This window comes from Bactrocera oleae, chromosome 3 (genome assembly GCF_042242935.1).
Source record: "Bactrocera oleae isolate idBacOlea1 chromosome 3, idBacOlea1, whole genome shotgun sequence".
Classification (NCBI taxonomy): domain Eukaryota; kingdom Metazoa; phylum Arthropoda; class Insecta; order Diptera; family Tephritidae; genus Bactrocera; species Bactrocera oleae.
The window spans coordinates 76769239-76788503 of NC_091537.1; the positions used below are offsets into that span (position 1 = coordinate 76769239).

The window sequence follows — 19265 nt, forward strand, 5'->3', positions numbered from 1 at the left end:
CATATTACTGTTGCACATATGTACATATGTACTAACTCATTATGTATTGTGTCACTTATGCAGTTCCCAATTCCTATGATATATATTTATATATGTATATGTATGTATATAAATATATATAAAAATGTTTTTTTTTTGTTAAAGAAACTAAAACAACAATAATAAAAAGGTAATTAAAACAAAAAGTTGTTGGGAGCCAACAACACGCGGTGTTCCCAAGCGGTCCCCCATCTAAGTACTAACCGCGCCCGACGCTGCTTAATTTCGGTGATCGGACGAGAACCGATGTATTCAGCGTGGTATGGTCGTTGGCATATTAATTTCCTAGAATTTGCCACTTGAGTACGTTACGTTTCACGTAAGAAAAGTGTCTGCAAATGAGATTAGGACTACAACTGGGGTATCTTTTTTATTCCATCTTTATCACAGTATTCATCGAATATTCTCCGACTCAACTGTTTAACTGTTTCTGCGCCTTTCAATATATTTAATATGTATTATTTTCTTAATTGTCTATGCCAAAATTCAGGTAAAGATACTTTATCTTAAATATTCTAAGTTGCACGTATATGAAGACGCAGGCGTGAACTAGCAATAGTAAACATAATGATAGATTGTACTGACACTATTTCATATTACTGTTGCACATATGTACATATGTACTAACTCATTATGTATTGTGTCACTTATGCAGTTCCCAATTCTTATGATATATATTTATATATGTATATGTATGTATATAAATATATATAAATATATATAAAAATGTTTTTTTTTTTTGTTAAAGAAACTAAAACAACAATAATAAAAAGGTAATTAAAACAAAAAGTTGTTGGGAGCCAACAACACGCGGTGTTCCCAAGCGGTCCCCCATCTAAGTACTAACCGCGCCCTTATCCCGACGCTGCTTAATTTCGGTGATCGGACGAGAACCGATGTATTCAGCGTGGTATGGTCGTTGGCATACTAATTTCCTAGAATTTGCCACTTGAGTACGTTACGTTTCACGTAAGAAAAGTGTCTGCAAATGAGATTAGGACTACAACTGGGGTATCTTTTTTATTCCATCTTTATCACAGTATTCATCGAATATTCTCCGACTCAACTGTTTAACTGTTTCTGCGCCTTTCAATATATTTAATATGTATTATTTTCTTAATAGTCTATGCCAAAATTCAGGTAAAGATACTTTATCTTAAATATTCTAAGTTGCACGTATATGAAGACGCAGGCGTGAACTAGCAATAGTAAACATAATGATAGATTGTACTGACACTATTTCATATTACTGTTGCACATATGTACATATGTACTAACTCATTATGTATTGTGTCACTTATGCAGTTCCCAATTCCTATGATATATATTTATATATGTATATGTATGTATATAAATATATATAAAAATGTTTTTTTTTTTTTGTTAAAGAAACTAAAACAACAATAATAAAAAGGTAATTAAAACAAAAAGTTGTTGGGAGCCAACAACACGCGGTGTTCCCAAGCGGTCCCCCATCTAAGTACTAACCGCGCCCTTATCCCGACGCTGCTTAATTTCGGTGATCGGACGAGAACCGATGTATTCAGCGTGGTATGGTCGTTGGCATACTAATTTCCTAGAATTTGCCACTTGAGTACGTTACGTTTCACGTAAGAAAAGTGTCTGCAAATGAGATTAGGACTACAACTGGGGTATCTTTTTTATTCCATCTTTATCACAGTATTCATCGAATATTCTCCGACTCAACTGTTTAACTGTTTCTGCGCCTTTCAATATATTTAATATGTATTATTTTCTTAATTGTCTATGCCAAAATTCAGGTAAAGATACTTTATCTTAAATATTCTAAGTTGCACGTATATGAAGACGCAGGCGTGAACTAGCAATAGTAAACATAATGATAGATTGTACTGACACTATTTCATATTACTGTTGCACATATGTACATATGTACTAACTCATTATGTATTGTGTCACTTATGCAGTTCCCAATTCTTATGATATATATTTATATATGTATATGTATGTATATAAATATATATAAATATATATAAAAATGTTTTTTTTTTTTTGTTAAAGAAACTAAAACAACAATAATAAAAAGGTAATTAAAACAAAAAGTTGTTGGGAGCCAACAACACGCGGTGTTCCCAAGCGGTCCCCCATCTAAGTACTAACCGCGCCCTTATCCCGACGCTGCTTAATTTCGGTGATCGGACGAGAACCGATGTATTCAGCGTGGTATGGTCGTTGGCATACTAATTTCCTAGAATTTGCCACTTGAGTACGTTACGTTTCACGTAAGAAAAGTGTCTGCAAATGAGATTAGGACTACAACTGGGGTATCTTTTTTATTCCATCTTTATCACAGTATTCATCGAATATTCTCCGACTCAACTGTTTAACTGTTTCTGCGCCTTTCAATATATTTAATATGTATTATTTTCTTAATTGTCTATGCCAAAATTCAGGTAAAGATACTTTATCTTAAATATTCTAAGTTGCACGTATATGAAGACGCAGGCGTGAACTAGCAATAGTAAACATAATGATAGATTGTACTGACACTATTTCATATTACTGTTGCACATATGTACATATGTACTAACTCATTATGTATTGTGTCACTTATGCAGTTCCCAATTCTTATGATATATATTTATATATGTATATGTATGTATATAAATATATATAAATATATATAAAAATGTTTTTTTTTTTGTTAAAGAAACTAAAACAACAATAATAAAAAGGTAATTAAAACAAAAAGTTGTTGGGAGCCAACAACACGCGGTGTTCCCAAGCGGTCCCCCATCTAAGTACTAACCGCGCCCTTATCCCGACGCTGCTTAATTTCGGTGATCGGACGAGAACCGATGTATTCAGCGTGGTATGGTCGTTGGCATACTAATTTCCTAGAATTTGCCACTTGAGTACGTTACGTTTCACGTAAGAAAAGTGTCTGCAAATGAGATTAGGACTACAACTGGGGTATCTTTTTTATTCCATCTTTATCACAGTATTCATCGAATATTCTCCGACTCAACTGTTTAACTGTTTCTGCGCCTTTCAATATATTTAATATGTATTATTTTCTTAATAGTCTATGCCAAAATTCAGGTAAAGATACTTTATCTTAAATATTCTAAGTTGCACGTATATGAAGACGCAGGCGTGAACTAGCAATAGTAAACATAATGATAGATTGTACTGACACTATTTCATATTACTGTTGCACATATGTACATATGTACTAACTCATTATGTATTGTGTCACTTATGCAGTTCCCAATTCCTATGATATATATTTATATATGTATATGTATGTATATAAATATATATAAAAATGTTTTTTTTTTTGTTAAAGAAACTAAAACAACAATAATAAAAAGGTAATTAAAACAAAAAGTTGTTGGGAGCCAACAACACGCGGTGTTCCCAAGCGGTCCCCCATCTAAGTACTAACCGCGCCCTTATCCCGACGCTGCTTAATTTCGGTGATCGGACGAGAACCGATGTATTCAGCGTGGTATGGTCGTTGGCATATTAATTTCCTAGAATTTGCCACTTGAGTACGTTACGTTTCACGTAAGAAAAGTGTCTGCAAATGAGATTAGGACTACAACTGGGGTATCTTTTTTATTCCATCTTTATCACAGTATTCATCGAATATTCTCCGACTCAACTGTTTAACTGTTTCTGCGCCTTTCAATATATTTAATATGTATTATTTTCTTAATTGTCTATGCCAAAATTCAGGTAAAGATACTTTATCTTAAATATTCTAAGTTGCACGTATATGAAGACGCAGGCGTGAACTAGCAATAGTAAACATAATGATAGATTGTACTGACACTATTTCATATTACTGTTGCACATATGTACATATGTACTAACTCATTATGTATTGTGTCACTTATGCAGTTCCCAATTCTTATGATATATATTTATATATGTATATGTATGTATATAAATATATATAAATATATATAAAAATGTTTTTTTTTTTTTGTTAAAGAAACTAAAACAACAATAATAAAAAGGTAATTAAAACAAAAAGTTGTTGGGAGCCAACAACACGCGGTGTTCCCAAGCGGTCCCCCATCTAAGTACTAACCGCGCCCTTATCCCGACGCTGCTTAATTTCGGTGATCGGACGAGAACCGATGTATTCAGCGTGGTATGGTCGTTGGCATACTAATTTCCTAGAATTTGCCACTTGAGTACGTTACGTTTCACGTAAGAAAAGTGTCTGCAAATGAGATTAGGACTACAACTGGGGTATCTTTTTTATTCCATCTTTATCACAGTATTCATCGAATATTCTCCGACTCAACTGTTTAACTGTTTCTGCGCCTTTCAATATATTTAATATGTATTATTTTCTTAATTGTCTATGCCAAAATTCAGGTAAAGATACTTTATCTTAAATATTCTAAGTTGCACGTATATGAAGACGCAGGCGTGAACTAGCAATAGTAAACATAATGATAGATTGTACTGACACTATTTCATATTACTGTTGCACATATGTACATATGTACTAACTCATTATGTATTGTGTCACTTATGCAGTTCCCAATTCCTATGATATATATTTATATATGTATATGTATGTATATAAATATATATAAAAATGTTTTTTTTTTTGTTAAAGAAACTAAAACAACAATAATAAAAAGGTAATTAAAACAAAAAGTTGTTGGGAGCCAACAACACGCGGTGTTCCCAAGCGGTCCCCCATCTAAGTACTAACCGCGCCCTTATCCCGACGCTGCTTAATTTCGGTGATCGGACGAGAACCGATGTATTCAGCGTGGTATGGTCGTTGGCATACTAATTTCCTAGAATTTGCCACTTGAGTACGTTACGTTTCACGTAAGAAAAGTGTCTGCAAATGAGATTAGGACTACAACTGGGGTATCTTTTTTATTCCATCTTTATCACAGTATTCATCGAATATTCTCCGACTCAACTGTTTAACTGTTTCTGCGCCTTTCAATATATTTAATATGTATTATTTTCTTAATTGTCTATGCCAAAATTCAGGTAAAGATACTTTATCTTAAATATTCTAAGTTGCACGTATATGAAGACGCAGGCGTGAACTAGCAATAGTAAACATAATGATAGATTGTACTGACACTATTTCATATTACTGTTGCACATATGTACATATGTACTAACTCATTATGTATTGTGTCACTTATGCAGTTCCCAATTCTTATGATATATATTTATATATGTATATGTATGTATATAAATATATATAAATATATATAAAAATGTTTTTTTTTTTGTTAAAGAAACTAAAACAACAATAATAAAAAGGTAATTAAAACAAAAAGTTGTTGGGAGCCAACAACACGCGGTGTTCCCAAGCGGTCCCCCATCTAAGTACTAACCGCGCCCTTATCCCGACGCTGCTTAATTTCGGTGATCGGACGAGAACCGATGTATTCAGCGTGGTATGGTCGTTGGCATACTAATTTCCTAGAATTTGCCACTTGAGTACGTTACGTTTCACGTAAGAAAAGTGTCTGCAAATGAGATTAGGACTACAACTGGGGTATCTTTTTTATTCCATCTTTATCACAGTATTCATCGAATATTCTCCGACTCAACTGTTTAACTGTTTCTGCGCCTTTCAATATATTTAATATGTATTATTTTCTTAATAGTCTATGCCAAAATTCAGGTAAAGATACTTTATCTTAAATATTCTAAGTTGCACGTATATGAAGACGCAGGCGTGAACTAGCAATAGTAAACATAATGATAGATTGTACTGACACTATTTCATATTACTGTTGCACATATGTACATATGTACTAACTCATTATGTATTGTGTCACTTATGCAGTTCCCAATTCCTATGATATATATTTATATATGTATATGTATGTATATAAATATATATAAAAATGTTTTTTTTTTTGTTAAAGAAACTAAAACAACAATAATAAAAAGGTAATTAAAACAAAAAGTTGTTGGGAGCCAACAACACGCGGTGTTCCCAAGCGGTCCCCCATCTAAGTACTAACCGCGCCCTTATCCCGACGCTGCTTAATTTCGGTGATCGGACGAGAACCGATGTATTCAGCGTGGTATGGTCGTTGGCATATTAATTTCCTAGAATTTGCCACTTGAGTACGTTACGTTTCACGTAAGAAAAGTGTCTGCAAATGAGATTAGGACTACAACTGGGGTATCTTTTTTATTCCATCTTTATCACAGTATTCATCGAATATTCTCCGACTCAACTGTTTAACTGTTTCTGCGCCTTTCAATATATTTAATATGTATTATTTTCTTAATTGTCTATGCCAAAATTCAGGTAAAGATACTTTATCTTAAATATTCTAAGTTGCACGTATATGAAGACGCAGGCGTGAACTAGCAATAGTAAACATAATGATAGATTGTACTGACACTATTTCATATTACTGTTGCACATATGTACATATGTACTAACTCATTATGTATTGTGTCACTTATGCAGTTCCCAATTCTTATGATATATATTTATATATGTATATGTATGTATATAAATATATATAAATATATATAAAAATGTTTTTTTTTTTTTGTTAAAGAAACTAAAACAACAATAATAAAAAGGTAATTAAAACAAAAAGTTGTTGGGAGCCAACAACACGCGGTGTTCCCAAGCGGTCCCCCATCTAAGTACTAACCGCGCCCTTATCCCGACGCTGCTTAATTTCGGTGATCGGACGAGAACCGATGTATTCAGCGTGGTATGGTCGTTGGCATACTAATTTCCTAGAATTTGCCACTTGAGTACGTTACGTTTCACGTAAGAAAAGTGTCTGCAAATGAGATTAGGACTACAACTGGGGTATCTTTTTTATTCCATCTTTATCACAGTATTCATCGAATATTCTCCGACTCAACTGTTTAACTGTTTCTGCGCCTTTCAATATATTTAATATGTATTATTTTCTTAATTGTCTATGCCAAAATTCAGGTAAAGATACTTTATCTTAAATATTCTAAGTTGCACGTATATGAAGACGCAGGCGTGAACTAGCAATAGTAAACATAATGATAGATTGTACTGACACTATTTCATATTACTGTTGCACATATGTACATATGTACTAACTCATTATGTATTGTGTCACTTATGCAGTTCCCAATTCCTATGATATATATTTATATATGTATATGTATGTATATAAATATATATAAAAATGTTTTTTTTTTTGTTAAAGAAACTAAAACAACAATAATAAAAAGGTAATTAAAACAAAAAGTTGTTGGGAGCCAACAACACGCGGTGTTCCCAAGCGGTCCCCCATCTAAGTACTAACCGCGCCCTTATCCCGACGCTGCTTAATTTCGGTGATCGGACGAGAACCGATGTATTCAGCGTGGTATGGTCGTTGGCATACTAATTTCCTAGAATTTGCCACTTGAGTACGTTACGTTTCACGTAAGAAAAGTGTCTGCAAATGAGATTAGGACTACAACTGGGGTATCTTTTTTATTCCATCTTTATCACAGTATTCATCGAATATTCTCCGACTCAACTGTTTAACTGTTTCTGCGCCTTTCAATATATTTAATATGTATTATTTTCTTAATTGTCTATGCCAAAATTCAGGTAAAGATACTTTATCTTAAATATTCTAAGTTGCACGTATATGAAGACGCAGGCGTGAACTAGCAATAGTAAACATAATGATAGATTGTACTGACACTATTTCATATTACTGTTGCACATATGTACATATGTACTAACTCATTATGTATTGTGTCACTTATGCAGTTCCCAATTCTTATGATATATATTTATATATGTATATGTATGTATATAAATATATATAAATATATATAAAAATGTTTTTTTTTTTTGTTAAAGAAACTAAAACAACAATAATAAAAAGGTAATTAAAACAAAAAGTTGTTGGGAGCCAACAACACGCGGTGTTCCCAAGCGGTCCCCCATCTAAGTACTAACCGCGCCCTTATCCCGACGCTGCTTAATTTCGGTGATCGGACGAGAACCGATGTATTCAGCGTGGTATGGTCGTTGGCATACTAATTTCCTAGAATTTGCCACTTGAGTACGTTACGTTTCACGTAAGAAAAGTGTCTGCAAATGAGATTAGGACTACAACTGGGGTATCTTTTTTATTCCATCTTTATCACAGTATTCATCGAATATTCTCCGACTCAACTGTTTAACTGTTTCTGCGCCTTTCAATATATTTAATATGTATTATTTTCTTAATAGTCTATGCCAAAATTCAGGTAAAGATACTTTATCTTAAATATTCTAAGTTGCACGTATATGAAGACGCAGGCGTGAACTAGCAATAGTAAACATAATGATAGATTGTACTGACACTATTTCATATTACTGTTGCACATATGTACATATGTACTAACTCATTATGTATTGTGTCACTTATGCAGTTCCCAATTCCTATGATATATATTTATATATGTATATGTATGTATATAAATATATATAAAAATGTTTTTTTTTTTGTTAAAGAAACTAAAACAACAATAATAAAAAGGTAATTAAAACAAAAAGTTGTTGGGAGCCAACAACACGCGGTGTTCCCAAGCGGTCCCCCATCTAAGTACTAACCGCGCCCTTATCCCGACGCTGCTTAATTTCGGTGATCGGACGAGAACCGATGTATTCAGCGTGGTATGGTCGTTGGCATACTAATTTCCTAGAATTTGCCACTTGAGTACGTTACGTTTCACGTAAGAAAAGTGTCTGCAAATGAGATTAGGACTACAACTGGGGTATCTTTTTTATTCCATCTTTATCACAGTATTCATCGAATATTCTCCGACTCAACTGTTTAACTGTTTCTGCGCCTTTCAATATATTTAATATGTATTATTTTCTTAATTGTCTATGCCAAAATTCAGGTAAAGATACTTTATCTTAAATATTCTAAGTTGCACGTATATGAAGACGCAGGCGTGAACTAGCAATAGTAAACATAATGATAGATTGTACTGACACTATTTCATATTACTGTTGCACATATGTACATATGTACTAACTCATTATGTATTGTGTCACTTATGCAGTTCCCAATTCTTATGATATATATTTATATATGTATATGTATGTATATAAATATATATAAATATATATAAAAATGTTTTTTTTTTTGTTAAAGAAACTAAAACAACAATAATAAAAAGGTAATTAAAACAAAAAGTTGTTGGGAGCCAACAACACGCGGTGTTCCCAAGCGGTCCCCCATCTAAGTACTAACCGCGCCCTTATCCCGACGCTGCTTAATTTCGGTGATCGGACGAGAACCGATGTATTCAGCGTGGTATGGTCGTTGGCATACTAATTTCCTAGAATTTGCCACTTGAGTACGTTACGTTTCACGTAAGAAAAGTGTCTGCAAATGAGATTAGGACTACAACTGGGGTATCTTTTTTATTCCATCTTTATCACAGTATTCATCGAATATTCTCCGACTCAACTGCTTAACTGTTTCTGCGCCTTTCAATATATTTAATATGTATTATTTTCTTAATAGTCTATGCCAAAATTCAGGTAAAGATACTTTATCTTAAATATTCTAAGTTGCACGTATATGAAGACGCAGGCGTGAACTAGCAATAGTAAACATAATGATAGATTGTACTGACACTATTTCATATTACTGTTGCACATATGTACATATGTACTAACTCATTATGTATTGTGTCACTTATGCAGTTCCCAATTCCTATGATATATATTTATATATGTATATGTATGTATATAAATATATATAAAAATGTTTTTTTTTTTGTTAAAGAAACTAAAACAACAATAATAAAAAGGTAATTAAAACAAAAAGTTGTTGGGAGCCAACAACACGCGGTGTTCCCAAGCGGTCCCCCATCTAAGTACTAACCGCGCCCTTATCCCGACGCTGCTTAATTTCGGTGATCGGACGAGAACCGATGTATTCAGCGTGGTATGGTCGTTGGCATACTAATTTCCTAGAATTTGCCACTTGAGTACGTTACGTTTCACGTAAGAAAAGTGTCTGCAAATGAGATTAGGACTACAACTGGGGTATCTTTTTTATTCCATCTTTATCACAGTATTCATCGAATATTCTCCGACTCAACTGTTTAACTGTTTCTGCGCCTTTCAATATATTTAATATGTATTATTTTCTTAATAGTCTATGCCAAAATTCAGGTAAAGATACTTTATCTTAAATATTCTAAGTTGCACGTATATGAAGACGCAGGCGTGAACTAGCAATAGTAAACATAATGATAGATTGTACTGACACTATTTCATATTACTGTTGCACATATGTACATATGTACTAACTCATTATGTATTGTGTCACTTATGCAGTTCCCAATTCCTATGATATATATTTATATATGTATATGTATGTATATAAATATATATAAAAATGTTTTTTTTTTTGTTAAAGAAACTAAAACAACAATAATAAAAAGGTAATTAAAACAAAAAGTTGTTGGGAGCCAACAACACGCGGTGTTCCCAAGCGGTCCCCCATCTAAGTACTAACCGCGCCCTTATCCCGACGCTGCTTAATTTCGGTGATCGGACGAGAACCGATGTATTCAGCGTGGTATGGTCGTTGGCATACTAATTTCCTAGAATTTGCCACTTGAGTACGTTACGTTTCACGTAAGAAAAGTGTCTGCAAATGAGATTAGGACTACAACTGGGGTATCTTTTTTATTCCATCTTTATCACAGTATTCATCGAATATTCTCCGACTCAACTGTTTAACTGTTTCTGCGCCTTTCAATATATTTAATATGTATTATTTTCTTAATTGTCTATGCCAAAATTCAGGTAAAGATACTTTATCTTAAATATTCTAAGTTGCACGTATATGAAGACGCAGGCGTGAACTAGCAATAGTAAACATAATGATAGATTGTACTGACACTATTTCATATTACTGTTGCACATATGTACATATGTACTAACTCATTATGTATTGTGTCACTTATGCAGTTCCCAATTCCTATGATATATATTTATATATGTATATGTATGTATATAAATATATATAAAAATGTTTTTTTTTTTGTTAAAGAAACTAAAACAACAATAATAAAAAGGTAATTAAAACAAAAAGTTGTTGGGAGCCAACAACACGCGGTGTTCCCAAGCGGTCCCCCATCTAAGTACTAACCGCGCCCTTATCCCGACGCTGCTTAATTTCGGTGATCGGACGAGAACCGATGTATTCAGCGTGGTATGGTCGTTGGCATACTAATTTCCTAGAATTTGCCACTTGAGTACGTTACGTTTCACGTAAGAAAAGTGTCTGCAAATGAGATTAGGACTACAACTGGGGTATCTTTTTTATTCCATCTTTATCACAGTATTCATCGAATATTCTCCGACTCAACTGTTTAACTGTTTCTGCGCCTTTCAATATATTTAATATGTATTATTTTCTTAATTGTCTATGCCAAAATTCAGGTAAAGATACTTTATCTTAAATATTCTAAGTTGCACGTATATGAAGACGCAGGCGTGAACTAGCAATAGTAAACATAATGATAGATTGTACTGACACTATTTCATATTACTGTTGCACATATGTACATATGTACTAACTCATTATGTATTGTGTCACTTATGCAGTTCCCAATTCCTATGATATATATTTATATATGTATATGTATGTATATAAATATATATAAAAATGTTTTTTTTTTTGTTAAAGAAACTAAAACAACAATAATAAAAAGGTAATTAAAACAAAAAGTTGTTGGGAGCCAACAACACGCGGTGTTCCCAAGCGGTCCCCCATCTAAGTACTAACCGCGCCCTTATCCCGACGCTGCTTAATTTCGGTGATCGGACGAGAACCGATGTATTCAGCGTGGTATGGTCGTTGGCATACTAATTTCCTAGAATTTGCCACTTGAGTACGTTACGTTTCACGTAAGAAAAGTGTCTGCAAATGAGATTAGGACTACAACTGGGGTATCTTTTTTATTCCATCTTTATCACAGTATTCATCGAATATTCTCCGACTCAACTGTTTAACTGTTTCTGCGCCTTTCAATATATTTAATATGTATTATTTTCTTAATTGTCTATGCCAAAATTCAGGTAAAGATACTTTATCTTAAATATTCTAAGTTGCACGTATATGAAGACGCAGGCGTGAACTAGCAATAGTAAACATAATGATAGATTGTACTGACACTATTTCATATTACTGTTGCACATATGTACATATGTACTAACTCATTATGTATTGTGTCACTTATGCAGTTCCCAATTCCTATGATATATATTTATATATGTATATGTATGTATATAAATATATATAAAAATGTTTTTTTTTTTGTTAAAGAAACTAAAACAACAATAATAAAAAGGTAATTAAAACAAAAAGTTGTTGGGAGCCAACAACACGCGGTGTTCCCAAGCGGTCCCCCATCTAAGTACTAACCGCGCCCTTATCCCGACGCTGCTTAATTTCGGTGATCGGACGAGAACCGATGTATTCAGCGTGGTATGGTCGTTGGCATACTAATTTCCTAGAATTTGCCACTTGAGTACGTTACGTTTCACGTAAGAAAAGTGTCTGCAAATGAGATTAGGACTACAACTGGGGTATCTTTTTTATTCCATCTTTATCACAGTATTCATCGAATATTCTCCGACTCAACTGTTTAACTGTTTCTGCGCCTTTCAATATATTTAATATGTATTATTTTCTTAATTGTCTATGCCAAAATTCAGGTAAAGATACTTTATCTTAAATATTCTAAGTTGCACGTATATGAAGACGCAGGCGTGAACTAGCAATAGTAAACATAATGATAGATTGTACTGACACTATTTCATATTACTGTTGCACATATGTACATATGTACTAACTCATTATGTATTGTGTCACTTATGCAGTTCCCAATTCTTATGATATATATTTATATATGTATATGTATGTATATAAATATATATAAATATATATAAAAATGTTTTTTTTTTTGTTAAAGAAACTAAAACAACAATAATAAAAAGGTAATTAAAACAAAAAGTTGTTGGGAGCCAACAACACGCGGTGTTCCCAAGCGGTCCCCCATCTAAGTACTAACCGCGCCCTTATCCCGACGCTGCTTAATTTCGGTGATCGGACGAGAACCGATGTATTCAGCGTGGTATGGTCGTTGGCATATTAATTTCCTAGAATTTGCCACTTGAGTACGTTACGTTTCACGTAAGAAAAGTGTCTGCAAATGAGATTAGGACTACAACTGGGGTATCTTTTTTATTCCATCTTTATCACAGTATTCATCGAATATTCTCCGACTCAACTGTTTAACTGTTTCTGCGCCTTTCAATATATTTAATATGTATTATTTTCTTAATAGTCTATGCCAAAATTCAGGTAAAGATACTTTATCTTAAATATTCTAAGTTGCACGTATATGAAGACGCAGGCGTGAACTAGCAATAGTAAACATAATGATAGATTGTACTGACACTATTTCATATTACTGTTGCACATATGTACATATGTACTAACTCATTATGTATTGTGTCACTTATGCAGTTCCCAATTCCTATGATATATATTTATATATGTATATGTATGTATATAAATATATATAAAAATGTTTTTTTTTTGTTAAAGAAACTAAAACAACAATAATAAAAAGGTAATTAAAACAAAAAGTTGTTGGGAGCCAACAACACGCGGTGTTCCCAAGCGGTCCCCCATCTAAGTACTAACCGCGCCCTTATCCCGACGCTGCTTAATTTCGGTGATCGGACGAGAACCGATGTATTCAGCGTGGTATGGTCGTTGGCATACTAATTTCCTAGAATTTGCCACTTGAGTACGTTACGTTTCACGTAAGAAAAGTGTCTGCAAATGAGATTAGGACTACAACTGGGGTATCTTTTTTATTCCATCTTTATCACAGTATTCATCGAATATTCTCCGACTCAACTGTTTAACTGTTTCTGCGCCTTTCAATATATTTAATATGTATTATTTTCTTAATAGTCTATGCCAAAATTCAGGTAAAGATACTTTATCTTAAATATTCTAAGTTGCACGTATATGAAGACGCAGGCGTGAACTAGCAATAGTAAACATAATGATAGATTGTACTGACACTATTTCATATTACTGTTGCACATATGTACATATGTACTAACTCATTATGTATTGTGTCACTTATGCAGTTCCCAATTCCTATGATATATATTTATATATGTATATGTATGTATATAAATATATATAAAAATGTTTTTTTTTTGTTAAAGAAACTAAAACAACAATAATAAAAAGGTAATTAAAACAAAAAGTTGTTGGGAGCCAACAACACGCGGTGTTCCCAAGCGGTCCCCCATCTAAGTACTAACCGCGCCCTTATCCCGACGCTGCTTAATTTCGGTGATCGGACGAGAACCGATGTATTCAGCGTGGTATGGTCGTTGGCATACTAATTTCCTAGAATTTGCCACTTGAGTACGTTACGTTTCACGTAAGAAAAGTGTCTGCAAATGAGATTAGGACTACAACTGGGGTATCTTTTTTATTCCATCTTTATCACAGTATTCATCGAATATTCTCCGACTCAACTGTTTAACTGTTAAACTGTTTCTGCGCCTTTCAATATATTTAATATGTATTATTTTCTTAATTGTCTATGCCAAAATTCAGGTAAAGATACTTTATCTTAAATATTCTAAGTTGCACGTATATGAAGACGCAGGCGTGAACTAGCAATAGTAAACATAATGATAGATTGTACTGACACTATTTCATATTACTGTTGCACATATGTACATATGTACTAACTCATTATGTATTGTGTCACTTATGCAGTTCCCAATTCTTATGATATATATTTATATATGTATATGTATGTATATAAATATATATAAATATATATAAAAATGTTTTTTTTTTTTGTTAAAGAAACTAAAACAACAATAATAAAAAGGTAATTAAAACAAAAAGTTGTTGGGAGCCAACAACACGCGGTGTTCCCAAGCGGTCCCCCATCTAAGTACTAACCGCGCCCTTATCCCGACGCTGCTTAATTTCGGTGATCGGACGAGAACCGATGTATTCAGCGTGGTATGGTCGTTGGCATACTAATTTCCTAGAATTTGCCACTTGAGTACGTTACGTTTCACGTAAGAAAAGTGTCTGCAAATGAGATTAGGACTACAACTGGGGTATCTTTTTTATTCCATCTTTATCACAGTATTCATCGAATATTCTCCGACTCAACTGTTTAACTGTTAAACTGTTTCTGCGCCTTTCAATATATTTAATATGTATTATTTTCTTAATTGTCTATGCCAAAATTCAGGTAAAGATACTTTATCTTAAATATTCTAAGTTGCACGTATATGAAGACGCAGGCGTGAACTAGCAATAGTAAACATAATGATAGATTGTACTGACACTATTTCATATTACTGTTGCACATATGTACATATGTACTAACTCATTATGTATTGTGTCACTTATGCAGTTCCCAATTCCTATGATATATATTTATATATGTATATGTATGTATATAAATATATATAAAAATGTTTTTTTTTTTGTTAAAGAAACTAAAACAACAATAATAAAAAGGTAATTAAAACAAAAAGTTGTTGGGAGCCAACAACACGCGGTGTTCCCAAGCGGTCCCCCATCTAAGTACTAACCGCGCCCTTATCCCGACGCTGCTTAATTTCGGTGATCGGACGAGAACCGATGTATTCAGCGTGGTATGGTCGTTGGCATACTAATTTCCTAGAATTTGCCACTTGAGTACGTTACGTTTCACGTAAGAAAAGTGTCTGCAAATGAGATTAGGACTACAACTGGGGTATCTTTTTTATTCCATCTTTATCACAGTATTCATCGAATATTCTCCGACTCAACTGTTTAACTGTTAAACTGTTTCTGCGCCTTTCAATATATTTAATATGTATTATTTTCTTAATTGTCTATGCCAAAATTCAGGTAAAGATACTTTATCTTAAATATTCTAAGTTGCACGTATATGAAGACGCAGGCGTGAACTAGCAATAGTAAACATAATGATAGATTGTACTGACACTATTTCATATTACTGTTGCACATATGTACATATGTACTAACTCATTATGTATTGTGTCACTTATGCAGTTCCCAATTCTTATGATATATATTTATATATGTATATGTATGTATATAAATATATATAAATATATATAAAAATGTTTTTTTTTTTTGTTAAAGAAACTAAAACAACAATAATAAAAAGGTAATTAAAACAAAAAGTTGTTGGGAGCCAACAACACGCGGTGTTCCCAAGCGGTCCCCCATCTAAGTACTAACCGCGCCCTTATCCCGACGCTGCTTAATTTCGGTGATCGGACGAGAACCGATGTATTCAGCGTGGTATGGTCGTTGGCATACTAATTTCCTAGAATTTGCCACTTGAGTACGTTACGTTTCACGTAAGAAAAGTGTCTGCAAATGAGATTAGGACTACAACTGGGGTATCTTTTTTATTCCATCTTTATCACAGTATTCATCGAATATTCTCCGACTCAACTGTTTAACTGTTTCTGCGCCTTTCAATATATTTAATATGTATTATTTTCTTAATAGTCTATGCCAAAATTCAGGTAAAGATACTTTATCTTAAATATTCTAAGTTGCACGTATATGAAGACGCAGGCGTGAACTAGCAATAGTAAACATAATGATAGATTGTACTGACACTATTTCATATTACTGTTGCACATATGTACATATGTACTAACTCATTATGTATTGTGTCACTTATGCAGTTCCCAATTCCTATGATATATATTTATATATGTATATGTATGTATATAAATATATATAAAAATGTTTTTTTTTTGTTAAAGAAACTAAAACAACAATAATAAAAAGGTAATTAAAACAAAAAGTTGTTGGGAGCCAACAACACGCGGTGTTCCCAAGCGGTCCCCCATCTAAGTACTAACCGCGCCCTTATCCCGACGCTGCTTAATTTCGGTGATCGGACGAGAACCGATGTATTCAGCGTGGTATGGTCGTTGGCATACTAATTTCCTAGAATTTGCCACTTAATACGTTACGTTTCACGTAAGAAAAGTGTCTGCAAATGAGATTAGGACTACAACTGGGGTATCTTTTTTATTCCATCTTTATCACAGTATTCATCGAATATTCTCCGACTCAACTGTTTAACTGTTTCTGCGCCTTTCAATATATTTAATATGTATTATTTTCTTAATAGTCTATGCCAAAATTCAGGTAAAGATACTTTATCTTAAATATTCTAAGTTGCACGTATATGAAGACGCAGGCGTGAACTAGCAATAGTAAACATAATGATAGATTGTACTGACACTATTTCATATTACTGTTGCACATATGTACATATGTACTAACTCATTATGTATTGTGTCACTTATGCAGTTCCCAATTCCTATGATATATATTTATATATGTATATGTATGTATATAAATATATATAAAAATGTTTTTTTTTTGTTAAAGAAACTAAAACAACAATAATAAAAAGGTAATTAAAACAAAAAGTTGTTGGGAGCCAACAACACGCGGTGTTCCCAAGCGGTCCCCCATCTAAGTACTAACCGCGCCCTTATCCCGACGCTGCTTAATTTCGGTGATCGGACGAGAACCGATGTATTCAGCGTGGTATGGTCGTTGGCATACTAATTTCCTAGAATTTGCCACTTGAGTACGTTACGTTTCACGTAAGAAAAGTGTCTGCAAATGAGATTAGGACTACAACTGGGGTATCTTTTTTATTCCATCTTTATCACAGTATTCATCGAATATTCTCCGACTCAACTGTTTAACTGTTTCTGCGCCTTTCAATATATTTAATATGTATTATTTTCTTAATTGTCTATGCCAAAATTCAGGTAAAGATACTTTATCTTAAATATTCTAAGTTGCACGTATATGAAGACGCAGGCGTGAACTAGCAATAGTAAACATAATGATAGATTGTACTGACACTATTTCATATTACTGTTGCACATATGTACATATGTACTAACTCATTATGTATTGTGTCACTTATGCAGTTCCCAATTCCTATGATATATATTTATATATGTATATGTATGTATATAAATATATATAAAAATGTTTTTTTTTTTGTTAAAGAAACTAAAACAACAATAATAAAAAGGTAATTAAAACAAAAAGTTGTTGGGAGCCAACAACACGCGGTGTTCCCAAGCGGTCCCCCATCTAAGTACTAACCGCGCCCGACGCTGCTTAATTTCGGTGATCGGACGAGAACCGATGTATTCAGCGTGGTATGGTCGTTGGCATACTAATTTCCTAGAATTTGCCACTTGAGTACGTTACGTTTCACGTAAGAAAAGTGTCTGCAAATGAGATTAGGACTACAACTGGGGTATCTTTTTTATTCCATCTTTATCACAGTATTCATCGAATATTCTCCGACTCAACTGTTTAACTGTTTCTGCGCCTTTCAATATATTTAATATGTATTATTTTCTTAATTGTCTATGCCAAAATTCCGGTAAAGATACTTTATCTTAAATATTCTAAGTTGCACGTATATGAAGACGCAGGCGTGAACTAGCAATAGTAAACATAATGATAGATTGTACTGACACTATTTCATATTACTGTTGCACATATGTACATATGTACTAACTCATTATGTATTGTGTCACTTATGCAGTTCCCAATTCTTATGATATATATTTATATATGTATATGTATGTATATAAATATATATAAATATATATAAAAATGTTTTTTTTTTTTGTTAAAGAAACTAAAACAACAATAATAAAAAGGTAATTAAAACAAAAAGTTGTTGGGAGCCAACAACACGCGGTGTTCCCAAGCGGTCCCCCATCTAAGTACTAACCGCGCCCTTATCCCGACGCTGCTTAATTTCGGTGATCGGACGAGAACCGATGTATTCAGCGTGGTATGGTCGTTGGCATATTAATTTCCTAGAATTTGCCACTTGAGTACGTTACGTTTCACGTAAGAAAAGTGTCTGCAAATGAGATTAGGACTACAACTGGGGTATCTTTTTTATTCCATCTTTATCACAGTATTCATCGAATATTCTCCGACTCAACTGTTTAACTGTTTCTGCGCCTTTCAATATATTTAATATGTATTATTTTCTTAATAGTCTATGCCAAAATTCAGGTAAAGATACTTTATCTTAAATATTCTAAGTTGCACGTATATGAAGACGCAGGCGTGAAC

At 33.3% G+C, this 19265-nt stretch overlaps 1 protein-coding gene, 2 non-coding genes and 28 pseudogenes across 3 annotated transcripts in view; 1 reads left to right on the top strand and 30 right to left on the bottom strand.

The window, feature by feature from the left end:
• mib2 (mind bomb 2) overlaps window positions 1-19265 on the top strand; it is a 260282-nt gene that overhangs the window by 170705 nt on the left and 70312 nt on the right. The gene's annotated exons all lie outside the window — the stretch shown is intronic.
• LOC138856531 (5S ribosomal RNA) lies at window positions 195-313 on the bottom strand. Its single transcript, XR_011395747.1, has one exon. It is a non-coding gene; the product is annotated as a 5S ribosomal RNA (ribosomal RNA).
• Window positions 838-963, bottom strand: LOC138856711 (5S ribosomal RNA; annotated as a pseudogene).
• On the bottom strand, window positions 1479-1604 carry LOC138856712 (5S ribosomal RNA; annotated as a pseudogene).
• On the bottom strand, window positions 2130-2255 carry LOC138856713 (5S ribosomal RNA; annotated as a pseudogene).
• On the bottom strand, window positions 2779-2904 carry LOC138856714 (5S ribosomal RNA; annotated as a pseudogene).
• On the bottom strand, window positions 3418-3543 carry LOC138856715 (5S ribosomal RNA; annotated as a pseudogene).
• On the bottom strand, window positions 4069-4194 carry LOC138856716 (5S ribosomal RNA; annotated as a pseudogene).
• LOC138856718 (5S ribosomal RNA) lies at window positions 4708-4833 on the bottom strand (annotated as a pseudogene).
• On the bottom strand, window positions 5357-5482 carry LOC138856719 (5S ribosomal RNA; annotated as a pseudogene).
• LOC138856720 (5S ribosomal RNA) lies at window positions 5996-6121 on the bottom strand (annotated as a pseudogene).
• Window positions 6647-6772, bottom strand: LOC138856721 (5S ribosomal RNA; annotated as a pseudogene).
• On the bottom strand, window positions 7286-7411 carry LOC138856722 (5S ribosomal RNA; annotated as a pseudogene).
• On the bottom strand, window positions 7936-8061 carry LOC138856723 (5S ribosomal RNA; annotated as a pseudogene).
• Window positions 8575-8700, bottom strand: LOC138856724 (5S ribosomal RNA; annotated as a pseudogene).
• Window positions 9224-9349, bottom strand: LOC138856725 (5S ribosomal RNA; annotated as a pseudogene).
• On the bottom strand, window positions 9863-9988 carry LOC138856726 (5S ribosomal RNA; annotated as a pseudogene).
• On the bottom strand, window positions 10502-10627 carry LOC138856727 (5S ribosomal RNA; annotated as a pseudogene).
• LOC138856729 (5S ribosomal RNA) lies at window positions 11141-11266 on the bottom strand (annotated as a pseudogene).
• Window positions 11780-11905, bottom strand: LOC138856730 (5S ribosomal RNA; annotated as a pseudogene).
• LOC138856731 (5S ribosomal RNA) lies at window positions 12419-12544 on the bottom strand (annotated as a pseudogene).
• Window positions 13068-13193, bottom strand: LOC138856732 (5S ribosomal RNA; annotated as a pseudogene).
• LOC138856733 (5S ribosomal RNA) lies at window positions 13706-13831 on the bottom strand (annotated as a pseudogene).
• Window positions 14344-14469, bottom strand: LOC138856734 (5S ribosomal RNA; annotated as a pseudogene).
• LOC138856735 (5S ribosomal RNA) lies at window positions 15002-15127 on the bottom strand (annotated as a pseudogene).
• On the bottom strand, window positions 15649-15774 carry LOC138856736 (5S ribosomal RNA; annotated as a pseudogene).
• Window positions 16307-16432, bottom strand: LOC138856737 (5S ribosomal RNA; annotated as a pseudogene).
• LOC138856738 (5S ribosomal RNA) lies at window positions 16945-17070 on the bottom strand (annotated as a pseudogene).
• LOC138856740 (5S ribosomal RNA) lies at window positions 17582-17707 on the bottom strand (annotated as a pseudogene).
• LOC138856532 (5S ribosomal RNA) lies at window positions 18221-18339 on the bottom strand. Its single transcript, XR_011395748.1, has one exon. It is a non-coding gene; the product is annotated as a 5S ribosomal RNA (ribosomal RNA).
• LOC138856741 (5S ribosomal RNA) lies at window positions 18864-18989 on the bottom strand (annotated as a pseudogene).